This window comes from Trichechus manatus, unplaced genomic scaffold (genome assembly GCF_000243295.1).
Source record: "Trichechus manatus latirostris isolate Lorelei unplaced genomic scaffold, TriManLat1.0 scaffold00169, whole genome shotgun sequence".
Taxonomy (NCBI): Eukaryota; Metazoa; Chordata; class Mammalia; order Sirenia; family Trichechidae; genus Trichechus; species Trichechus manatus.
The window spans coordinates 5125770-5148886 of NW_004444105.1; positions in this window are offsets into that span (position 1 = coordinate 5125770).

Consider the following 23117-nt stretch of genomic DNA (forward strand, 5'->3'; position numbering starts at 1 on the left):
TAGGAGTGGGATTGCTGGATCGAATGGTATGTCTATTTCTAGCTTTCTGAGGAAACATCATATCATTTTCCAAAATGGTTATATCATTTTGCATTCCCACCAGCAGTGCATAAGAGTTCCGATCTCCTCGCAGCACCTCCAACATTTGTTATTTCCAGTGTTTTTGATTCGTGCCAGTAATGCTGGGGTGAGATGGTATCTCATTGTGGTTTTAATTTGCATTTTGCTAGTGGCTAGTGATCGCGAGCATTTCCTCATGTGTCTGTTTGCTGCTTGAATGTCTTCTTTGGTGAAGTGTCTGTTCAGTTCTCTTTATATATTTCTTATCTTCTCTCACAGATTATAAAGTCTTGGAGTGCAGATCTATTTATCCACATGTTCTTGGCTGCAGAAAGATCAACAAGCCACAGCCTTTCCTCCAGAAACAGTTAGTGAAATAGACAGGTGAATATCAGGTTGGTGGGGGAAGGGAAGCCTGGTAGGTCAGGAGAAGGCTGTCTCAAGGAGATTCCTAATAATGAGTGAGATTTATTTGATTCTCGTGGTGAGAGAAGGATTTCTAGAGGAAGCCATTAGACAGGAACCTCTGTGTAGACATTTAGATCACCATTACATCTTCAGCCTTGCATAGAGTAGGTAGTATAATAAATATTTCTTTTATGAATGAATGGGGTGAAGTGCAGCCTGATTTGTACAGAAAACTACAAGCCTTCTAGTGGTGCTGAAGTCTTAAGTGATGGAAACAAAGAGATAACATGAGCAATAAACTGAGTTTCCATCAAGGAGGGCATTGCCTGCCACATTAATAAGGGTGTTTGGAGGATAGTGATGAGGGTGGAGTTGGGAATTTCACTGATTACTCTAGTGCTTGTGTGGAGGCTGGATTTGAGCAGGACAAATTCTGTTGGGAAGGAGAAGGATAATAAAGCTGTTGTAGCCGGCCAGGACTGAAAATGGGCCATGAAGATAGAGTTGGAGAGAAGGCCAGGAATTTAAGAAAAATGAACATCTTATTGATTAGCTATATGCAGGGAGGGGGAGAGAGATATAAACAATGACTGTTAAAATGGTGATTTTATTATGTTAGACAATATAGAAAGAAGAGCAAATATTTACAGGTGGATGATGAGCTTGCCTTTTGGGATACTTAGAAGGAGCTGGTCAGCACACAAACATTGGACAAGGCAATAGAAAGTGGGTTGGGGACAGACTAGCTGCCAGAGAGTTGATTCCAACTCATGGTGACCTCATGTGTGTCAGAGTGGAACCGTTGTCCTTAGGGTTTTCGATGGCTGATTTTTAGGAAGTACACTGCCAGATTTTTCTTCTGAGGTGCTTCTGGGTGGACTTGAATCTCCAACCTTTCAGTTAGCAGCCAAAATCATTAACCATTTGCACCTTATGGACACAGCTTTACTCTGACACACATCAGGTCAACATCAATCAGAATTGACTTGACAGCAACTGTGTTTTTAGGAGACAAAAGTTTGAAACCCATCAGCAGACAGATAAAAGCTGAAACCATCAGAGTAGGGAGAGCACTCAGGGTGAGTGTGAACAGTGAGGAGAGGAGTGGGCCAATGTCAGAGCCATTAAAAGACAGTTGAAGAAAAAGCCCTACCAAGGCCGGTGGCCAGAACACAGTGAGTACTCAGTAAGGTTACTGACTTAAATTAGATTATAAAGGAGAAGCCCAGTTTTCCTTTGCTGTTTCATCTCTGCACACTTGGAACAATCACGTGATGGGGATGCTCAGGCTAAAGTACATCCGTTAAAATTGAACACTTTTAAGCAGGTTTTGATAAAAATTAATGGCAGGGTGTTCCAGATGAACCTTTAAAGTAAATGTCAAAATATGTGCTCAAATGTAGTCACTTAATGGATCCAAGATGAAAATACTGCTCGATGGACACTCCTTGTTTGCTTCAAATCCATTCAGAAGGTCAGTAGGAAAACCAGTCAAAAGCCTATCTGGTGAGCGGAACACATTACCTTTAACTGCCCTTGTACAGGGCAGGGAGACTTTCATTAAACTGACAGTCTCAATTCCTTTTCAGAGTCCCAGAAGATGGACTCATTAACTTTATTTTTAAGAGTTTTTCCCTTTATAACCTTCAGAGAAATGCCAGCAATTATAGAAAAGGTGAACCCACAGACAAGTAAGCGGAAGACTCTTAAATACTACACTCTCAATTTTCTTGGGTGACATAAAATTTATCATGATTTAATATGATAATTTAAATTTATTTCAATGTAAATCACAACATAAACATTTCACTAGTAACTTTCCAAATCCAGATATGAACTTCACCTACCTCCCTGCAAAAGTAAAATTTAAAAATATGGACTTACTTGCTAAACTTACAACAATTTGATTATAATTAAATACACAGAAATACCTATATCACTGATCATTTCAATGAACCATAAAATAAATGCTAAACTGCTCTTTTGGAGCCCTGGTGATACAGTGGTTAAGAGGTCAGTCTACTAACCAAGAGGTCGGCAGTTCAAATCCACCAGCCACTCCTTGGAAGCCCTATGGGGCAGTTCTACTCTGTCCTACAGGGTCACTGAGAAAATTGATTCAAGGGCAACAGGTTTTTTGTTTTTTAGCCAAATAAAGTATATTTTTACAAGGGTCATGGATTGAATTGTGTCCCCCCAAAATATCTGTCAACTTGGCTGGGTCATAATTCCCAGTATCGTATAATTGTGTACCATTTTGTAATCTGATGTGATTTCCATATGTGTTGTAAATTCAATCACTATGATCTAATAAGATGGATTGCAGCAGTTATACTGATGAGGTAAATAAGATTGGATAGTGTCTTAAGCCAATCTCTTTTGAGATATAAAAAGAGGGAACCTCATACCACCAAGAAAGCAGTGCTGGGAGCAGAGTGCATCCTTTGGACCTGAGGTTTCTGCACTGAGATGCTCCCAGACCAAGAGAAGGCTGAAGCGTCAAAAGAACCTTCCTCCAGAGCCAACAGAGAGAGAAAGCCTTCTCCTGGAGCTGATGCCCTGAATTTGGACTTGTAGCCTACTCGAATGTGAGAAAATAAATTTCTCTTTGTTAAAGCCATCCACTTGTGATATTTCTCTTATAGCAGCACTAAATGACTAAGACAATGAGTAAGCTTATAAGAAATTTACAAAAGTTTGCAAATGTGGTTTGCGTTATTTACTTGCATCACTTTTTGGTGAAGCAAATGGGAGCAAATATTTGGGTGAAATATTTTATATGCATACAAGTTTCACTATTAAATTTTTCACACACACAAATATTTTATTTCAACATTAAAATAAACACAGTATAAAAGTAATAGGAATAAAGCCCTGAACAACCAAGAAGATTCCGGTTTAAATAACAATTGCTATTAGAAAAATATAATTTTAGGTTTTGCACCAATATGTAAAGACATTCATGTGTGATGCTATTTTATAAATTGTCTAGTATTCCAAATCTCTTCCTCTGAATCCACTATTTTTCCCCAATAGATTTGTACTTCCCAGTATGACTCCTGCAACTCATTTTCAAGTAAGCTTTCTCTAAAACACATATCCAGTTAGTTACTTCTTTCAAAAACAGAAATGCCTTGCTTTTGCCTAATGGCTCCCCACTGCATAAAGGATATAATCAAAGGCAATATTCCATAAAGGCCCTTTGTCCTCTGGCCTTGGTCTCTTTGTCCAGCATCACTTCTTGCCTCTTTCCCATTGCTATTCCTACTCTGTAATCAAATCAAATTCTTACCAGTTCCCTGCACATCCATGCTCTCTCTTGCCTTGACACATGTTGCTCCCTCTACCTCCCCACCCCTACTTTATTGAGTCCTTGTCCTTGGAGGCTCTGTTTAACCAACTGGGGAGGCTATCCTGGTTTGCCAACTGATGAATAGTAAAATGGGTCTAGATAATTAAACATCTGAAACTCTATGTTCCCTTGTTCTAATCACAATTTCTAACCTTCTCCCCTTCCTATACCCTAATTCTGATGGTTCTTTCAGCTTTCCTGTCAGTCATCTGCAGTACCCCCTCCCTGCACTCTGGTTGGTCAGATCTGCCCCCATTCATAGCCTGGTCTCCAAGGTCATTTTTCCTGGCTTACCAACCACCTCAGCCTTGTTGTTGTAAGCCTTGGAGTAGATTCTGACCAATACCGACCTTATAGGTCAAAGTAAAACTGCCCAGTAGGATTTCCTGGGCTGTAATCTTTACAGAAGCAGACTGCCAGGTCTTTTTTCTTGTTGAGTGGCTGGTGGGTTCCAACTGCCAACTTTTAGGTTAGCAGCTGAGCACTTAACTTAGCATCATGCAATCAGGGCTCCTTCCCTCAGCCTTATGTCCCCTCAAATATTATTTTCTTCTGCTCCCATTTCCAGTCAGCATCATATTATTGGGGATTAACAATGGTATAATAATGCCAGTGAGCCCCTGCTTTTCTGCAATGCAGGGCCCTCTTGCTGCTTAGTAACCACTTCAGTCATTTGTTGTTAAGCTTTCATCTTTTTTTTTTTTTTTTGTCTATAAGTGTCCTCAAATCCTGAATCCCAAGGCCACTGGTCCAATGCACTTTCACCATTTTAAGCAAACAGTTTCACTTCCAGCTGATGGAGCAGTTGGGTTTACCACTGTGGGAGCCTCCATTCGTCCACTGCCTCAGCCTTCCACAGTTTTCTTCCCACATCATAGAACACTGAGTCCTTTCTCATCCCATCTGCCCACCTTGTCAGCATTTTCAGACTCATTGTTTTCAGTAACTCCTACATTCCTGACTTCAAATAAATGTAACCAGATTTGTGAAAATAAACCAATCCAACATATACCCTAACTTCTACTGGTTCTTTAAATTACTGTCTTTCTCTCTTCCTTACTGTCGAACACTTAAAAAGCTCGTCATAGCTTCTTGACCCCTCTTAAATTACTTACATGCTGGTTTCTATCCCATTTTGAAATTTGAAATTCAAATTTGAATTTGAATTCAAATTCCCTTCACATTTGAAAACTTACTTTATGGAATGGTCTTTATTCCTTCCCAGTCTCTCTACAACATTGGATACTATCGAATGGCTCATTTTTTCTAAACTCCCTTCCCTTGACCATCATTACTCATCTACTTTTGCACTCTTGCCTCTATTTTTTTTTCCCGCTCTTTTTTGCCTTACCAAAAAAAAAAAAAAAAACCAAACCCATTGCCCTCAAGTAGATTCCAACTGATAGCAAACCTATAGGACAGAGTAGAACTGCCCCATAGGGTTTCCAAGGAGCAGCTAGTGGATTTGAACTGCCCACCTTTTGGTTAGTAGCCTGAGGTCTTAACCACTACACCACCAGGGCTGCTTTTTTGCCTTACATGCCCTTAAATATGGGAGCTACCCACTGTTTTATTCTGTCTCTTTGTCTTTTCCCTTGACACTACTTACATTTGTGACCCCATCTAGGTTCACATCTTTAACAGTATCTTTATGTAGATAGACTCTAAATATTTTCTTCTAAAATTAGCTTCTGTCCTGAACTCCATTTCTCTATAGAATTTAGCTGCTGCAAATTTCCATCTAGATGTTCTGCTAATACCTTGACCTCAAAGTACAAAATATAAATTTATTATTGTGAAGCCCTACCCACCAAACCATGTCTAAAATACCTCCTCTTCCACAGTCTTATTACTGGTACTCCCACATCTCCCAAAAAGCTTAGGGCTTCAGAGTTACCCCTGCCTCCTCTATCTTCATAGAACCCATGCTCTTATCACACTCTCTGGAGCCTCGCTTTAGACAAGCAAACAGATAAACCCATTTCAAAGTCAGTTCATCAGGGGATACAAGCAAAGTCCTCTTGCCAGCGAGGTTTTATGGGACATCATTTTTTTTTAAACTCTCCTGTGATTTTATGGGTTCACTTGGCACACTTCACGGTGGTTGTTAAAGGAAGAATGACAAGAACTGCTGGCTCGAGTCCTTCTTTGACTTGAAATAAAGTGATTGAAGTTGAAGTAGAGGGAATGTTTTGTATCCTAGATTACAAAGCCATGAGCCAATCTGTTGCTTTTACTGAACCTGCTGTTTTAGGTATATATCCATGCTTCTGAATATGCAAATCCAGAGATCTTAATGAAACAACACCAAAGTTCACTGTGGTGCCCATCTTTTCTGCCTTAAAATGCTTGTTGAAGCTGTTCTTTGAAATGCATATTGTCTTTTTGAGATGGTACCTCGCTCTTGAGAATCAAGTTGAACTCTGAATCCTCTAAGAAGTACCAGCTCCCTCCAATAAAAAACAAATCTGTCCATTCCTTGTCTTCTACTACTGGTATCCCTATTATTGATCAAAACCTGAAGTTTTTAATCAGGTACTTATGCAAGATTCTGCCTTTCCCACTAGGTTCTTAACTGCTAGAGAGCAGGTAACCATTGACATCTCCAATATAGCCTAATAAAACGTTTTGCACATTTTTCCTCAATGTTGATTGAATTTAAGTTTGATAATAATACAATTATGAATACTTAATAGTATTTTGTAGAAATGCAAACAGGCCATCTTGAATATTCACCGTTTCTCTGTTCAGATCTATCTCTAGCTGTAGTTGGATATTTGGTTGTCAATGTAGGCTATTTCTTGGGAATTAGGAATTATACATGTCCAAATCTACATGTTTGCCCTTCTGGACACTAAATATTTAGTTCACTTTTCTTTCCCTGTGTGGCGTAATTCACTCCCTCTTCAAGACAGACAGCCTAACAATTCCATGGTCACACAGCATCAAGCTCAAAGTCCAGGATTACTAGGTAATATATAGCAGTCTCTACATTCAGTTCATCCATGGCTGTCTTGAACAGAACATCTATAAATTATAAAGACAAGTTATCTTCCCCTTTCCCCAATACACACCCAAAATAAAATGGTGGAAGATATGTTGGATAGCGACAAGAAACATTCAGAAAGGAGAAGAAAGGAAAATGAACAAACAACTATTGGTTCTTGGCAAGACTAAGATTCCTTTAAGAAGACATTGTGATGGTCCATACCTTTCCTTGATTTAGCCCTGGCTATGCTTTCAGCAAACTCCCTGACCAGTGTTTTTTCTAGGCTAGGCTCTACTCTCTCAGATGCTCCTGCATTATCCTTTCTGTCTAACTCTGAAATGGACATTTGGCTATTTAATTTCCTTGAGAGCCATGCATCTTTTTAAAAAAATATTTACTGTTTAATAATAATAGTAACAATAGTAATATTGTTGTTAGTTGTTGTTGAGTCAGCTCTGACTCATGGTAACCTTGTGTATAACAAAATGAAACATTATCCTATCCTGCACCATCTCCATGATCTTTGACATGTTTGAGCCCATTGTTAAGGCTATTGTGGCATTCTATCTCATCTAGAGTTTTCCTTCTACTTTACCAAACATAATGTCCTTTTCTAGCAATTGATCTTTCATGATGACATGTTCTAAGTAAGCAAAATAAAGTCTTGCCATTGTATCTTCTAAGGAGAATTCTGGTTGTATTTCTTCAAAGACTGATTTGTCAATTCTTCTGGTAGTCAATTGTATATTCTTTGCCAACAACACAGTTCAAATGCATCAATTATTCTGAGAGAAACAGAACAATAATAATAATTGCCATTTATTAAACATATTCTTTATTCAGGTATTAAATAAAATGTCAATTCCCCATCATCATAGAAGTTATTATAATCACCATTTGGTACATAAAAAAATTAATGGAGCTGGTATTTGAATCATATCTCTCTAAACCCAAAGTTTTTATTCCTTCCACTATATTTTTTGTTTTATGTCACTTTTTTTTTTTTTTATAATTGTAGAATCACAGGCAGTTGTAAGAAATAATACAGGGAAATCTCACGTACCTTGCACAAAATTTCTCCCAATAGGAACATTTTGTGAAATTATAGTACATTATCACAATCAGGATATTGACATCAAGACAGTCAAGATACAAAAGATGGAAACAACCTAAATGCCCATCAATGGATGAATGGTTAAACAAAATGTGGTACATAATTCAGCCAACAGGAAAAATGAAGTCTTGATACATGCTACTATATGAATGGAGCTGGAAGACATTATGCTGAGTGAAATAAGTCAATCACAAAAGGACAAATATTGTCCTCACTTATATGAAAAGACTAGAAAAGGCAAATGTATAGAGAACAAAATTTATTGTTGGTTACCAGGGGTGGGGGAAGGGGGGGCTAACAGTGATGGAAGTATCCCATTGATTAAGGGTAGGGTTGCACAGCCAATTATCGTAATTGCTCTCAATAAGTTGTACAACTGTAAAAAGTTGAAGTGTCAAAAGTTGACATGTATCTATGAAAAAAATGAAAAAATAGCAGCTGCTGAGGCTGCTTATGTACAACCAAAAACTTCTTGGGATGTGGTTCCTTGGTTTGCAGGTTTAGGGTCATGGTTTCATTGGACATCCCAGTTCACTGGCCTAACAACATGTTTAGTGCTTCTGTTTTACCTCCTAGTTCACTGCGTAGTGCCTGGGGTCTTAAAAGCTTGCAAGCAGCCATCCAAGGCACAACAATTGGTTTCTATTCGCCTGGAGCAACAGAGGAAGAAGCAGAGTCAGGAATAGAAGGAGGAAATGGAATGTATGGCTAACTGCATCCATGAACAACTGCCTCCTTTGCCATGAGACCAGAAGAACTATAATGCCTAGCTACCATTACTGAACATTTTTAATGCAAGATTCCATAGAAGAATCCTGATCAAAAGTGGGAAAATGCAGAAGAGAATTTCAAATTCTCATGGAATCTAGACTTCCTGGAGCCACGAAGGTTGGATGAACTCATGCAACTATTGCCCTGAGATAATCTTTAAACCTTAAACCAAAAATATCCATTGAAGTCTTAAAACCAAACATCAGTTTAGCTTAACTAGTATAAAACTTCTGCCTTGAGCATTATGCTCTTTTAGGAACTATCTATATGGGATCAAATTGACAACAGCAACTTGAAAGATTAGATGGGAACCTTAGGTGGCAGTGAATTTATGTTAATGGGGGAGGAACAACTCAGAAAAGGAGGGTGAGAATGGTTGCATAACTTGAAGAATGTAATCAATGTCACTAAATGGTACATGTAGAAACTGTTGAGTTGGTATATGTTTTGCTGTGTATATTCTCAACAACAACAAGAAAGACATCAAGATACAGAACATTTCCATCAACACAAGAATCCTTCTTACTCCCTTTTACAATCACACCCACTTCCTCTCGCCCAAATCCCCTTTGACCCTTGGTACTAATTTCTATTTCTATAATTTTATAATTTCCAGAATGTTGTATAAACAGTCTTACATGTTCTGTAATTTTTTGGTATTAGCCTTTTCTCACTCAGGGTAATTCTCTGGGGATTCAATCAAAGCTGTTGCATGAAACGTTAGTTTGTTCCTTTTTATTGCTCAATAGCATTCCATGATATGGATATACCACAATTTCTTTAGCTATCTGGCTTGTTTCTAGTTTTTATATACTATTATTATTCTCATGATTTTTTATTTTATAATTTTGATAATCATGTAGTTTTATCTCATTTAATTTGCATATCCCTAATAACTAATTATGTTGAACATATTTTCATGTGATTTTTTTGCCATCTGTATATCCTCTTTAGTCAATTATCTCTTAATATCTTTCACCCATTTTCTGACTGGATTGTTAATTTGCTTGTTTTTTTATTGTTGAGTTTTGAGGGGTGCTTTGTTATTCTAGATGCTAGTCCTTTGTCAGACATATAGTTTGTAAATGTTTTCTTTCTGTAGCTTGTGTGCTTCCTCCTAAAGGATCTTCCAGAAATAAAAATATTTTAATTTTGATGAAGACCAATTTACCAATTATTCCTTTTATGGATTGTACATTTGGTGTCAAATATAAGAACCCTCAAAACTCAACAATAGATTTTGACCTTGAAGATTTTTTCCTAAAAGTTTTATAATTTTACACTTAAATCTATGATCTATTTTGAGTTATTTTTTGTATATGGTGTGAGACTTAAGTTGAGGTTCTTTTTTTGCCTATGGATGTCCAATTGCTCCAGCACCATTTGTTGAAAAGCCTATCTTTCCTGTATTAAATTGCTTTTGCACCGTTGTCAAAAATCAGAGAAGCATATTTGTAGGGGTTTATTTTGGGCTTCTTTATTCTATCCCGTTTACTTATGTGTGTATCCCTCTGCCTATACCACACATTTTTTGTTACTGTAGCTATATAATATATCTTGAAATTGAGTAGACTGGTTCTTCCCACTTTATTCTTCTATTTCAAAATTGGTTTAGTTATTCTAGTTCCCTTGCATTTACATGCAAATTTTAGAATAATTTTGTCTACATCTACAAAAAATATTTCTGGGAATTTAATAGGAATTGCATTAAAGCTATAGAACAATTTGGAGAGAATTGACATCTTTACTATATTAAGTCTTCCAATCCAAGTAAAAGGTCTTTCCATTTATTGAGGTCTTCTTTCATTTCTTTCATCAGTGTTGTGTAGTTTTCAGCATGCAAGTGCTGTGGATGCTTTATTAGATTTACACCTAAGTATTTTGTTTTTGAATGATTGTAAATTGTATTGTATTTTTAATTGTGGTGGTCATGTGTTTATTGCTAGCATATAGGAGAATAATAGAATTTTTTAAATGTTTATCTTGTGTCCTGTTATCTTCTCCGCTCATTTATAAGTTTTTTTTTTTAAATGGATTCCTTTGGATTTTCTATTTAGGCAGTACATGTCATCTTCAAACAGAGACAACACTATATCTTTCTGATCTGCGTGCCTTTTATTTCCTTTTCTTGCCTTATTGCACTCTCTAGAACTTCCAGCACTATGTTGAATAAGATGGTCAGAGCAGCCATCCCTGCGTTGTTGTCAATCTTGGGGGAAAGCATTCAGTCTTTCATCATTAAGTACTATGTTAGATGCAGGTTTATGTAGATGCTGTTTATCAAGTTGAGGAAGTTCCCTTCTATTCCTATTTTTCCGACATTTTTCATCATGAAAAGATTTTACATTTTGTCAAATGCTGTTTCTGCATCGATTTATATGATCCTGGAATTTTTCTTCTTTAGCATGTTAATATGGTGTATTACTGCAGTGCCCTGGGTTTCTCTTGCATATGGTCTTTCTGGCCCTGGGCTTGTAATTATACCAAAAATGATTGGTTGGGCCACACTCTCCCCTGTGATTGGTCTATTTTACTCACCTTGCAGGGTTTGAATGGTTACTAGTCAGAAAGGTGGTGTGTAAAACCAGCCAATAGAATTGAGCAACTCATGGTCCACTGAGGGGATTGGTTGGTTCATGGTCTTGCTGGGAGGGTCGTGCCTTGAAATTGAGAAGGAGTTTGCTTATATAAGTGACCAACTCCACAGAGGGTTTTAGAAGGGAGAAGGGAACTTCAAGACCAAGAAAAGCCTGAACTGGAGAGGTTTGGAGCTGAGTTCCTGCACAGGGAAGCTTCTAAAAGAGCAGTAATATGGGTCAAGGGCTGTAACACTGAAGATGGGAAAAGTCCAGGAGGGGCCCAGCAGAAAAGCCAGTGGCAAGAGGCCCAGAAGGGGCCAATTGGCAGAGACAGCGGCGGGAGGTCCGAAAAGGGCCCAGCAGCAGAGCAGAAGGTGGGAGGCCCAGAAGGGGCCTGGCAGCAGAGCCAGCAGCTGACAGAGCCTGCACTGCATGGCTACCCTGGCTATGAGCTGGGCCAGTTAGTAGCACAGAGGCCTATAGTGGAAAGGCCTGACAGCAGAAAACAGCTCAGAAAGCTGAGTGGGCTGCTACACTGGCCATGAGCTGGGCCAGTTAGCAGCAGAGAGGCCTGACGACAGATCTTTATTCTTACAGGCTCCATCCTATACAATTCCAGAAAACAGAAGAGGACACACAGCTCAATTAATTTTTTTAAGCTAGTATTACGCTGACAAAAAGGTAGACAAAGAAAGTACAAAAAAAGAAAACAATAGACTAATATGATACAGTCTTATATGTGTCTTATGAAATAGATACAAAAATATTAGCAAATAGAATCCAGCAATATATAAAAGAATTATACACAATGACCAATTGAGGTTTATTCCAGGGATGCTAGGTTGGTTCAATATTTGAAAACCCATCAATGTAACTGTAATAGGGCATAAGGAATTGTTTAAATTCATGACTCTACAGGATGGAGTAGAAACGCCCCATAGGGTTTTCAAGGAGAGCCTGGTGGATTCAAATTGCTGACCTTTTAGTTAGCAGCTGTATCACTTAACCACTGTGCCACCAGGACTCCTTAATAGTTATAGATCTATTCAAATTATCTGCTTCATATTGGGTGAGTTGTGGTAATGTCTTTGTTATTTTGTGTGTGTATGAGCATTCAATTTTATTTGTTTTGAGTAAATACTTAGCAGAGGAGTAGGATTGCTGGGTTGTTTGTTAAGTATATGTTGAAGTTTATAAGAAACTTCCACACAATTCTCCAAAGTGACAGCACCGTTTTACATTCCATCAACAATGTATAAGAGAGTACCAGTTGCTCCAAATCCTCAACAGCTCTTGGTAATGTTAGGTTTTGTTTTGTTGTTTAGCTGTTGGAATATGTGTAAAGTTGTAGCTTATTGTGGACTTAACTTGCATTTCCCTAATGACTAGTGATGTAGAGCTTCTTTTCATGTGCTTATTTGCCATCCTTATTTAAACGTTTTAATCTTCTTTGGTGAAGTGTTAAAATCTTTTGCTCATTTTTTAATTGAGATGTTTATTTCCTTATTACTGTTCTCTATGTATTTGGAATACCAGTCCTTTATCAGATACATGTTTTGCAAAAACTTCATCTTGATCTGTGGCTTATCTTTTCATTTTCTTACCAGTGTCTTGTAAACAGCACAAGTCTTTTCCTAATTCTGATAAAATCTAGTGTATCAGTTTTCTTTTATGTTTTATTTTTTTCCTATCTAAGAAATATTTACCTATCCCAAGTTCAAAAATAAGTGGTCCTATGATTTCTTCTAGCTTTAGACAATACTTTTAAGTCCATCTAATTTTAAAATAACATTTAATAGTTTTTTTAGTTATATTTTATTATGTTTTTGGTGAAGGTTTACACAGCAGTTTAGGTTCCCGTTCAACAAATTGCTACACAAGTTTTTAAGTGACCTTGGCTACATTCTTCACAATGCGTGAACATTGTCATTACTTCTGTTCTGGTTGTCCCTGTTTCCATATATCTAGTTTCCCTGCTCCCTTACCTTCTCATCTTTGTTTTAAAGTAATTGTGGACCATTTGGTCTCATATAAGTGATTTTTTAAAAGAGCACAGTACTCATGGGTGATATTATTTATTCTGTGAACCAATCTGTTATTTAGCTACAACATGACCTCAGGGGCAAGTTTCAGTTCAAGGCTTAAATAGTATCTCAGGGTGACAGTCTCAGGAAGTCTTCCAGTCCCTACCAGTCCAGTAAATCTCTTCCCACCCCCCTTAGGAATTTGATGTTCTGTTCCACATTTTTCTCCCATTCTATTAGGGTCCATCTATTGTGACTTTGATTAGAATTGCCAGTAGTGGTAGCCAGGCATCATCTAGTTCTTCCGGTCTCAGAGTAGATGAGGCCATAGTTCAAGTACACTATTTTGTCCTGTAGACTAGTTTCTTCTTTGAATCTTTGGTTTCATTCTTTCTCATGTGTTCTGGATGAGTAGAGACCAATCGCTGTATCTTAGATGTCTGCTTGCAAGCTTTTAAGATCCCAGACACTACTCGCCAAACTAAGTTGTAGAACATAACTTTATACACCATCTTATGCCAGTCAACAGAAGTGTCCCACAGAACCATGGTTCTAATCCTTCAAACCCAGAAATCCAATCCTGTGAGGTATTCTGTTATGTCTAAGAAGTATTTATAACTGTGCCCCTATGTGCTTTATTACATATATGAATATATGTGCATACAGTTACATAGATGCATATACATATACATATGCATATACCTACATATACATACATATATATACATACCTATACACATAAAAATAAAACATTGCAGTAGAGTCAGTTTGACTCACAGAGATCCTATTAAAAGGAGCCCTGGTGGCTCAGTGGCAAAGTGCTCAGATGCTAATCAAAAGGTCAAAAGTTCAAACCCACTAGCTACTCTGTGGGAAAAATATGTGGCAGTTTGCTCCCATAAAAGATTTACAGCTTTGATAAACCTATGGGGCAGTTCTACTCTGTCCTATATGGTCACTATGAGTCATGGCAATGGGTTTGTTTATTTATGTGTATATATATATATTTATTTATTTATGCCTACATACATATGTACATATATACACACATATATATTTTTTGGTTCATTTTGCTGTTGTTTCAAAATTATATATGCTATAACAATTACCAACAGGTTCTTTTTTCTTATGTACTTTTTAATGATACCATTTACCTTCATCAAGTTATGTCCACTTCACCTTCATTAGGTGTTACCTTTCCGATCACCAAAAATAACAAATGTTTACTATCTAGAGAGTGAATCCCCTTCCCTCTCCCAACCCTGGTAACCACTAATGAACATTAATTTCTTTACATTTACTCGTTCATGTCATTTCATAAAAGTGAGAATATACAATATTTGTTTTTTTATGACTGTCTTATTTCGCTCAACATAATGTCCTGCCGGTTCATCCAGGTTCCAAGATGTTTTGGGAACTCATTTCTTTTTATCACCAGTAGTATGTCATTGTATGTATGCACAACATTTTACTTATCCATTCATCTGCTAATGGATACTTACGTTATTTCCATCTTTTTGCTATTGTGAATAGTGCTGCGATGAACACAGGTGTGCATATGTCTGTTCATGCCATTTCTATTAGATTCCTAGGGTATATACCCAGGAATGGAATTGTTGAGTCATATGGAAGCTCTACCTCTAGTTTTTTGAAGAACTACCAAACTATTTTCTGCAATGACTGAACCATTTTACATTCACACCAGCAATGGATAAGGGTTCCAGTTTCTCCACATCCCCTCCAACGCTTGTTATTTTCCTTTTTTTTTTTTTTAATCTTTGCCATCCTAGTGGAAGTGAAATAGTATCTCATTTTGGCTTTCATTTACATTTCTCTGACGGCTAATGACATTGAGCATCTTTTCATGTTTGTTGGCCATTTGAATATACTCTTTGGTGAAGTGTCTGTGATCCTGTCCTTTTCCCAATTATTGATGAGCTGTTTGTTTTTTCGTTTTTAAGTTGTAGAAGTTTTCTATATAGGTCAGGGGAGGATTATCCAATAAGCAAGGTAAGCAAGGTGTTTACATTGCTTATGAGATCACCTGTAGTCAACAATTACACATTTTTTCATATCAAAGATTCTGCTTCTAGGCATGGCTGACATCTGTTTCTCTCCCAACCCCACAGAACCTTCCTACAGAATCAAAGCCTCTTTCCAAATTTACAATCCCTGACAGGGGCGGATGACCCAGTAAGCAAGGTAAACATGGGCTTACTTGTACTTACTTACTAATCTGTAGTGAAATTGTCCACTGCAGCTGATCTGGTAAGCAAGATAAGCATCTTGCTTACCTTGTCTATTGAATAATCTGCCCCTGATAAAGTAGTCCTCAACTTATGATGGGTTCCATTTTCAGGACTCTGTTGTAAGTCAGTTCTGATGTAACTCAAATACCTCTTTTTTTTTTTTTTCCGAGTTTTCATTATTGCTGCCTTTCATTATCAGTATCTTTATAAATCCAATCTTTATTTGTCTTTCAGGGTTGGAAGCATTACATATAAACTTACAGATATATTTTAATACATACATTAAAAAAAACCTCAAATCATAAAAATTGACTCTGACGATGAAGAGTTGGACGATGCTGGCACTTCGTCAGTTGCGGTATTAACTATACTTGTGGAAGATTCTGAATCACCTGGATTATTCCTGGGAACAGGGATGACATTTCTAGTCAGAAAATTAGTGAGAATTATCTGTATGGGCCTTTTCTTCAAATATTTTGTGTAACATCTCACTGCTTTCCAAATCTATCACTTTGCAAAGCAATTAGCATTGGAGTCCATGTTTCCAAGCAACTGAAACCCTTGATTTAATTTAGAAAAAACTCCAGGTAATCCTTTCACTGTAAAAATTTTTGACAATTTCTATCCTTTCTCTTCCTCATCATTTCTTTCTTCTTCAGCATTTCTTTCCTCTTCAAAATCCATTAAGTTCTGATTTGTCAATTCACCTTCTTCTTGATCTATGAGGTATTTCACATTAGTGATATCAGGTTTTAAATACAGCATTCTTGCCATATGGACAATTTTTCCACTGATCTCTTCCATCATATTATCCTGATAAAATGCTTGGACCGTGTTCACATAACTCAGCAATTTTTTCCATATCCCCATATGCGTTTTCCAATAACTTCCTCCCAGGAAGATGCCATGTTGCAGATACATTGATGGTCGTAAGTGTGGTTCATCATAACTCAAATGCATCATAAGTTGGGGACTCCCTGTATATTTCAGATATTAGAATTTATCAGTTGTATCATTCCAAAGATTTTTTTTCCCAGTCTGTAGGTTATCTCTTTACTCTTTTGATAAAGTCTTTTGACGATTATAAGTATTTAACTTTTACAAGGTCCCAGTTATCTATTTTGTTTTCTGTTGCTCATGCATTCATTGTGTTTGATAATCTATCATTGAAAAAAATTAGTTCCCAAACCTTTGGTCCTATATTTTCTTCTAAGAACTTTATAGTTTTAGATTTAATACTTAGATCCTTGATCCATTTTCAATTACAGGCATACCTCGGAGATATTGTGGGTTTGGTTGCAGACCACTGCAATAAAATGAATATTGAAATAAAGTGAGTCATGCGAATTTTTTGGTTTCCCAGTGCATATAAAAGTTATGTTTACACTATAGTCTACTAAGTGTGCAATAGCATTATGCCTAAAAAAACAATGTGCATACTTTAATTAAAAAATACTTTATTGCTAAAAAATGCTAACCATCATCTGAGCCTTCAGCAAGTAGTAATCTTTTTGCTGGTGGAGAGTCTTGCCTTGATATTGATGGCTACTGACTGATCAGGGTGGTGGTTACTGAAGGTTGTGGTATCTGTGAAAATTTCTTCAAATAAGACAATAATGAAGTTTGTCACATCGATTGACTCTTGCTTTCACAAAAGATTTCTCTGTAGCATGCGATGCTGCTTGATAGCATTTTACCCTCAGTAAAACTTCTTCCAAAATTGGAGTCAATTCTCTCAAACCCTGCCACTGCTTTATCAACTAAGTTTATGTAATATTCAAAATCCTTTGTTGTTATTTCAACAACACTCACAACAGCTTGAACAGGAGTAGATTCCATCTCAAGAAACCACTTTTTTTGCTCATCCATAAGAAGCAACACCTCATCCGTTAGTTTTATCATGGGATTGCAAAAATTCAGTCACAACTTCAGGCTCCACTTCTAATTCTAGTTCTCTTGCTATTTCCACCACATCTGCAGTTACTTCCTCCGCTGAAGTCTTAAACCCCTCAAAGTCATCCATGAGAGTTGGAATCAACTTCTTTGAAACTCTTATTAATGTTGAAATTTAGACCTCCTGCCATGAATCACAAATGTTCTTAATGGCATCTAGAATGGTGAATCATTTTCAGAAGGTTTTCAATTTACTTTGCCCAGATACATCAGAGGAATCACTATCTATGGCAGCTGTAAAAAAAACAATAAAAAACCAAACCCGTTGTCGTCAAGTCGATTCTGACTCATAGAGACCCTATAAGTCAGGGTAGAACTCTCCCATAGGGTTTCCAAGGAGTAGTTGGTGGATTTGAACTCCTGACCTTTTGGTTAACAGTCTGAACCCTTAACCACTGCACCACCAGGGATTCATGGCAACTATAACCTTATGAAACGTATTTCTTTAAATAATAAGACTTGAAAGTTGAAATTACTCTTTGATCTGTGGGCTGCAGAGTGGATGTTGTGTTAGCAGGCATGAAAACAACATTAATCTCCTTGTACATCTCCATCAAAGCCCTTGGGTGGCCAGGTGCATTGTCAATGAACAGTAACATTTCGAAAGGAATTTTTTTAGGAGCAGTAGTTCTCAACAGTGGGCTTAAAATACTCAGGAAACCATGTTGTAAACATATGTGCTGTCATCCAGGCTTTGTTGTTCCGTTTATAGAGCACAGGAAGAGTAGATTTAGCATAATTCTTAAGGGCCCTAGGATTTTCAGAATGATAAATGAGCATTGGCTTCAACTTAAAGTCACCAGCTGCATTATCCTCTAACAAGGAAGTCAGCCTGTCCTTTGAATCTTTGAAGCCAGGCATTGACCTCTCCCCTCTAGCTGTGAAAGTCCTAGATGGCATCTTCTTCCAATATAACATTGTTTCGTCTACATTGAAAATCTGTTGTTTAGTGTAGCCACCTTCATTAATTATCTTAGCTAGATCTTCTGGATAACTTGCTGCAGCTTCTACATCAGCACTTACTTCTTCGCCTTGCATGTTTATGTTAAGGAGACAGTTTCTTTCTTTAAACTTCATGAGCCAACCTCTGCTACCTTCAAACTTTTCTTCTGCAGCCTTCTCATCTCTCTCAGCCTTCATAGAATTGAAGAGAGTTAGGACCTTGCTCTGGATTAGGCTTTGCTTAAGGGAATGTTGTAGGTGGTTTGATCTTCTATCCAGACCACTAAAACTTTCTCCATATCAGCAATAAGGTTGTTTCGCTTTCTTATCATTCGTGTGTTCATTGGAATAGCATTTTTAATTTCCTTCAAGAACTATTCCTTTGCATTCATGACTTGGCTAACTGTTTGGTGCAAGAGGCCTAGCTTTTGCCCTACCTCGGCTTTTGACATGCTTTCCTCACTAAGCTTAATCATTTCTAGCTTTTGATTTAAAGTGAGAGATGTGCAACTCTTCCTTTCACTTGACCACTTAGAGGTTATTGGAGTGTTATTAGCTGGCCTAATTTCAATATTGTCCTGTCTCAGGAAGTAGGGAGGCCTGAGGAGAAGGAGAGAGACTTGAGAATGGTTGGTTGGTGGAGCAGTCAGAACACACACATTTATCGATTACCTTTGCCATCTTATATGGGAGCTGTTTGTGGCATCCCAAAACAATTACAATAGTAACTTCAAAGATCACTGATCACAGACAACCATAAGAGATATAAGAATAATGAAAAAGTTTGAAATACTGTGTGAATTACCAAAATGAGACACAGAGACACGAAGTGAGCACATGCTGTTGGACAAATGGCACCGATAGACTTGCTTGAAGCAGAGTTGCCACAAACCTTCAATTTGTAAAAAACGCAATTATCTGTGAAGCGCAATAAAGCAAAGCACAATAAAATGAGGTGTGCCTGTAGTTTTTGTGTATGGTGTGAAGTATGGCTCTTGTTTCATTTTTCTGCATGTGGAAATCCAGTTTTGCAAGCACCATTCATTGAAGAGACTCTTCCTTCCCCCATTGAATAGATCTGGCACTCTTGTAAAAAATCAATTGACCATAGATGATTTAATTTATTTCTGGATTTTCAATTCTATTCCATTGGTCTATGTGTCTATTATTAAACCAGTACCTGGCTGTTTTGATTACTGTAGATGTGTAATACGTTTTGAAGTCAGGAAGTATGAAGCCTCCTACTTTGTTCTTCAAAATTGCTTTGACTATTTGGAGTCTCTTGTCTTTGCACATAAAATTAAGGATTAGTTTTTTCATTTACTGTAAAGAATGCTGTTGGAATTTTGATCAGGATTGCATTGCATCTGTAGATGGCTTTGGGTAGTAGTAACAACTTGACTATAGTAAGTCTTCCAATCCATGAGCATGGAAGGTCTATCCATCTGTTTAGATCTTCTTTAGTCTCCATCAAGGAGCCTTGGTGGCACAGTGGTTAAGCACTTGGCTGCTAATGGAAAGATTGGCGGTCCGACTCATCAGCTGCTCTGTGGGAGGAAGATGTGGCAGTCTGATTCTGTAAAGATTACAGCCTTGGAAACCATATGGGGCAGTTCTACTCTGTGCTATAGGGTCACTATGAGTCGAAATTGACTCGACAGCAGCAGGTTTCGTTTTTTTCAGTCTCCATCAGCAGTGTTTTATACTTTTCAGTGTATAAGTCTCTTATGTCCCTGAATAAATTTATTCTTAGATTTTTATTCTCTTAGATGCTATTGTAAATGGAGTTGTTTTCCTAATCTCCTTTTCAGACTTCTCTTTGCTGTTGTATAGAAATCCAACTGATTTTTGTGTGTTGACCTTGTAGCCTGCAACTTTATTACATTCCTTTATTAGTTCTAGAAGCTTTTTAGTAGATTCTTTGGGATTTTCTATATATCTGATCATATCATCTGTGAACAGAGATAGTTTTACCTCTTCATTTCCAATTTATTTCTTTTTCTTGCTTTATTGCTCTGGCTAGGACTTTCAGTACAATACATCTACTCCTCACTTATTGACTATCTTGTTATCCATTATTTCCCATTTATGACAATTAAAAAAAAATCTACTGTTTGATAATTTTGTAAGACCGAAAGTGAGAGAGGGAGGAGTAGGAGGGGGGTGAGGTTTCTGAGAGGGAGCCAGGCCACAATGGCTGATGGTGGTTCATATTACCTGGGTTGGGTGGAGAAGCCAGGCCGGGTCTACAGGGTTTGTGGGGCAGGTGAACAGCGATCAGGAGGCAAGAGTGGCTGGGCCATGAGTAGGTGGTGGGAGTCGAGGTCATAGGAGTCCAGCAGGGGGCTCGGAAGTCTCTTCTTCCAAAGAGGCCTGTCTGCCACCTCTGTAGCCTCTGCCAGGCCTAGGTGGCCGGGTCTCACCTGCCTGCAGGCCTGGGAGATGCCCCCCACCAAGGCCCGTCTTCAGGGCTGGGGGAGCGGGAAGGTAGAGAGGTAAGGTGCTAGGCTCCCCATGGAGGCCTAGAGTGCAGCCAGGTGATGGTGGGCGCCTGCTGCTACAGAGATGGCGGGCAACCACTGACCATCACCATCACTACACCAAACTCTTTTGAGCTCTGCAGTGGTGGGGAAGGCAAGGTGGGAAGGGGGGCCCACCATGCCACGAGCATCTCCAGATGTGCTGGGGGGTGCCTGATGGGTGGTGAGTGATGGGGGAGGGGAGACTGGCAAAGAAGACAGGGCACAACCCCAACTCTTGAATAACACTGATGTTCGCTTGATGTCCTAGTCTTTGGAACATAACTATGTCACTAAGTGAGGAGTGGGTGTATTGTATTGTGTCTTTTTTTTAGGAAGTAATCCATTCAATCTAATTTGTCAAATTTATGTGCTTAGGGTTTTTCATAGTATTCTCTTGTTATCCTTTTGATGTCTTCTAGGTCTGTAGGTGATATTCCTGCATCATTCCTGATGTTTAGTATTATTACTGATTGTCATGGATTGAATTGTGTTCCCCACAAATATCTATCTACTTGGCTGGGTCATGATTCCCAGTATTGTATGATTGTGTACTATTTTGTAATCTGACGTGATTTCCTTATGTGTTATAAACTCTGTCACTATGATGTAATAAGATGGATTAGCAGCAGTTATACTGATGAGGTATACATGATTGGATAGTGTCTTAAGCCAATATCTTTTGAGCTATAAAAGAGAGAAGTGAGCAGAGACACACAGGAACCTCATACCACCAAGAAAGCAGTGCCAGGAGCAGAGCATGTCCTTTGGACCTGAGGTTCCTGTGCTGAGATGCTCTCAGGCCAAGGGAAGACTGATGCATCACAAGGACCTTCCTTCAGAGCCGACAGAGAAAGCTTTCCCCTGGAGGTGATGCCCTCAATTTGGACTTGTAGCCTACTGGACTGTGAGAGAATAAACTTCTCTTTGTTAAAGCCATCTGCTTGTGGTATTTCTGTTACAACAGCACCAGATGACTAAGACACTGATGTTGGTTATATTTTCCTTTTCTCTGTGTCTATTTTACTGGAGGTTTACCAATTTTATTGATCTTCCCAAGACTAAGCTTTGTTTCATTCATCTGTTTTATTTTTCTGTTTTTAATTTCATTGAATTTTGCTTTTATCTTTATTATTTCCTTCCTTCTGCTTGCTTTGTGTTTATTTTGCTTTTCTTTTTCTAGGTTCTTCAGGTAGGAGCTTAGATTCTTGAGTTGAAATGTTTCCTCTTTTTTAATGTATGAATTTATCAGCAGTGTTTTTGAGTGTATGTTTTTGTATAGTTTTTTAAACTTTCTCTAGGTATTACATTACATATACATAACTTATCACAGCCTACTGGTGTCATTTTACCAGCTTGAATGAAGTAAATAAACCTTATTCCCCTTTATGTCCCTTTACTCTCCTTGTTTATGATGTAGTAGCCTTAAATATTTCCTCTACCTACATTTAGAACCACATCATACAGTGTTATAATTTTTGCCTCAACCATCAAATATAATTTGTAAGACTTAAGAGAAGGAACGTCTATTGTATTTACTCATAGTTTTGGTCTTTCTGTGTTATTTTATTCTTTCTTGATGTTCCAAAATTTATCATTTCTTTCTGTTTAGAGAACTTTCTTCAGCCATTCTTTAGTTAGTGTATGTCTGCTTCCAGTGTTTTAGCTGGGTTCCCTAGAGAAGAAAAACCAGTGAAGCAAAACCATATATATATATAGAGAGAGAGAGAGAGAGTGGAGACAGGGGGAGAGAAAGAGAGAGAAAGATTTATTTCAAGGAAATGGTACACACAGTTGTAGAGGCTGGCAAGTCCCAAGTTCATGGTCAGGCATCAGGCTGGAGGCTTCTCCTGACTCTTGTAGCTGCAGGGGCTGACGAATCCAAGGTTGGCAGGTAAGACTGGCTCACAGGCTACAGAGCTGATGAATCCCAAAATTAACAGGCAATACAGCAGGCCACTGGCTCAAGTCCCAAGAACCAGAGATCAGATGAAGATAAGCCAGACGCAAGACCCAGAGTGAGCAAAAGCCAGCGAGCTTTGCCAGAATGTCCATATATACTGGATGCAGGCTACACCCCCGAGGAAGCTCCTCTTGCAACTGATCGACTGATCATACCAGATCATATCATGGAAGTGATTACATTATATCACAAAA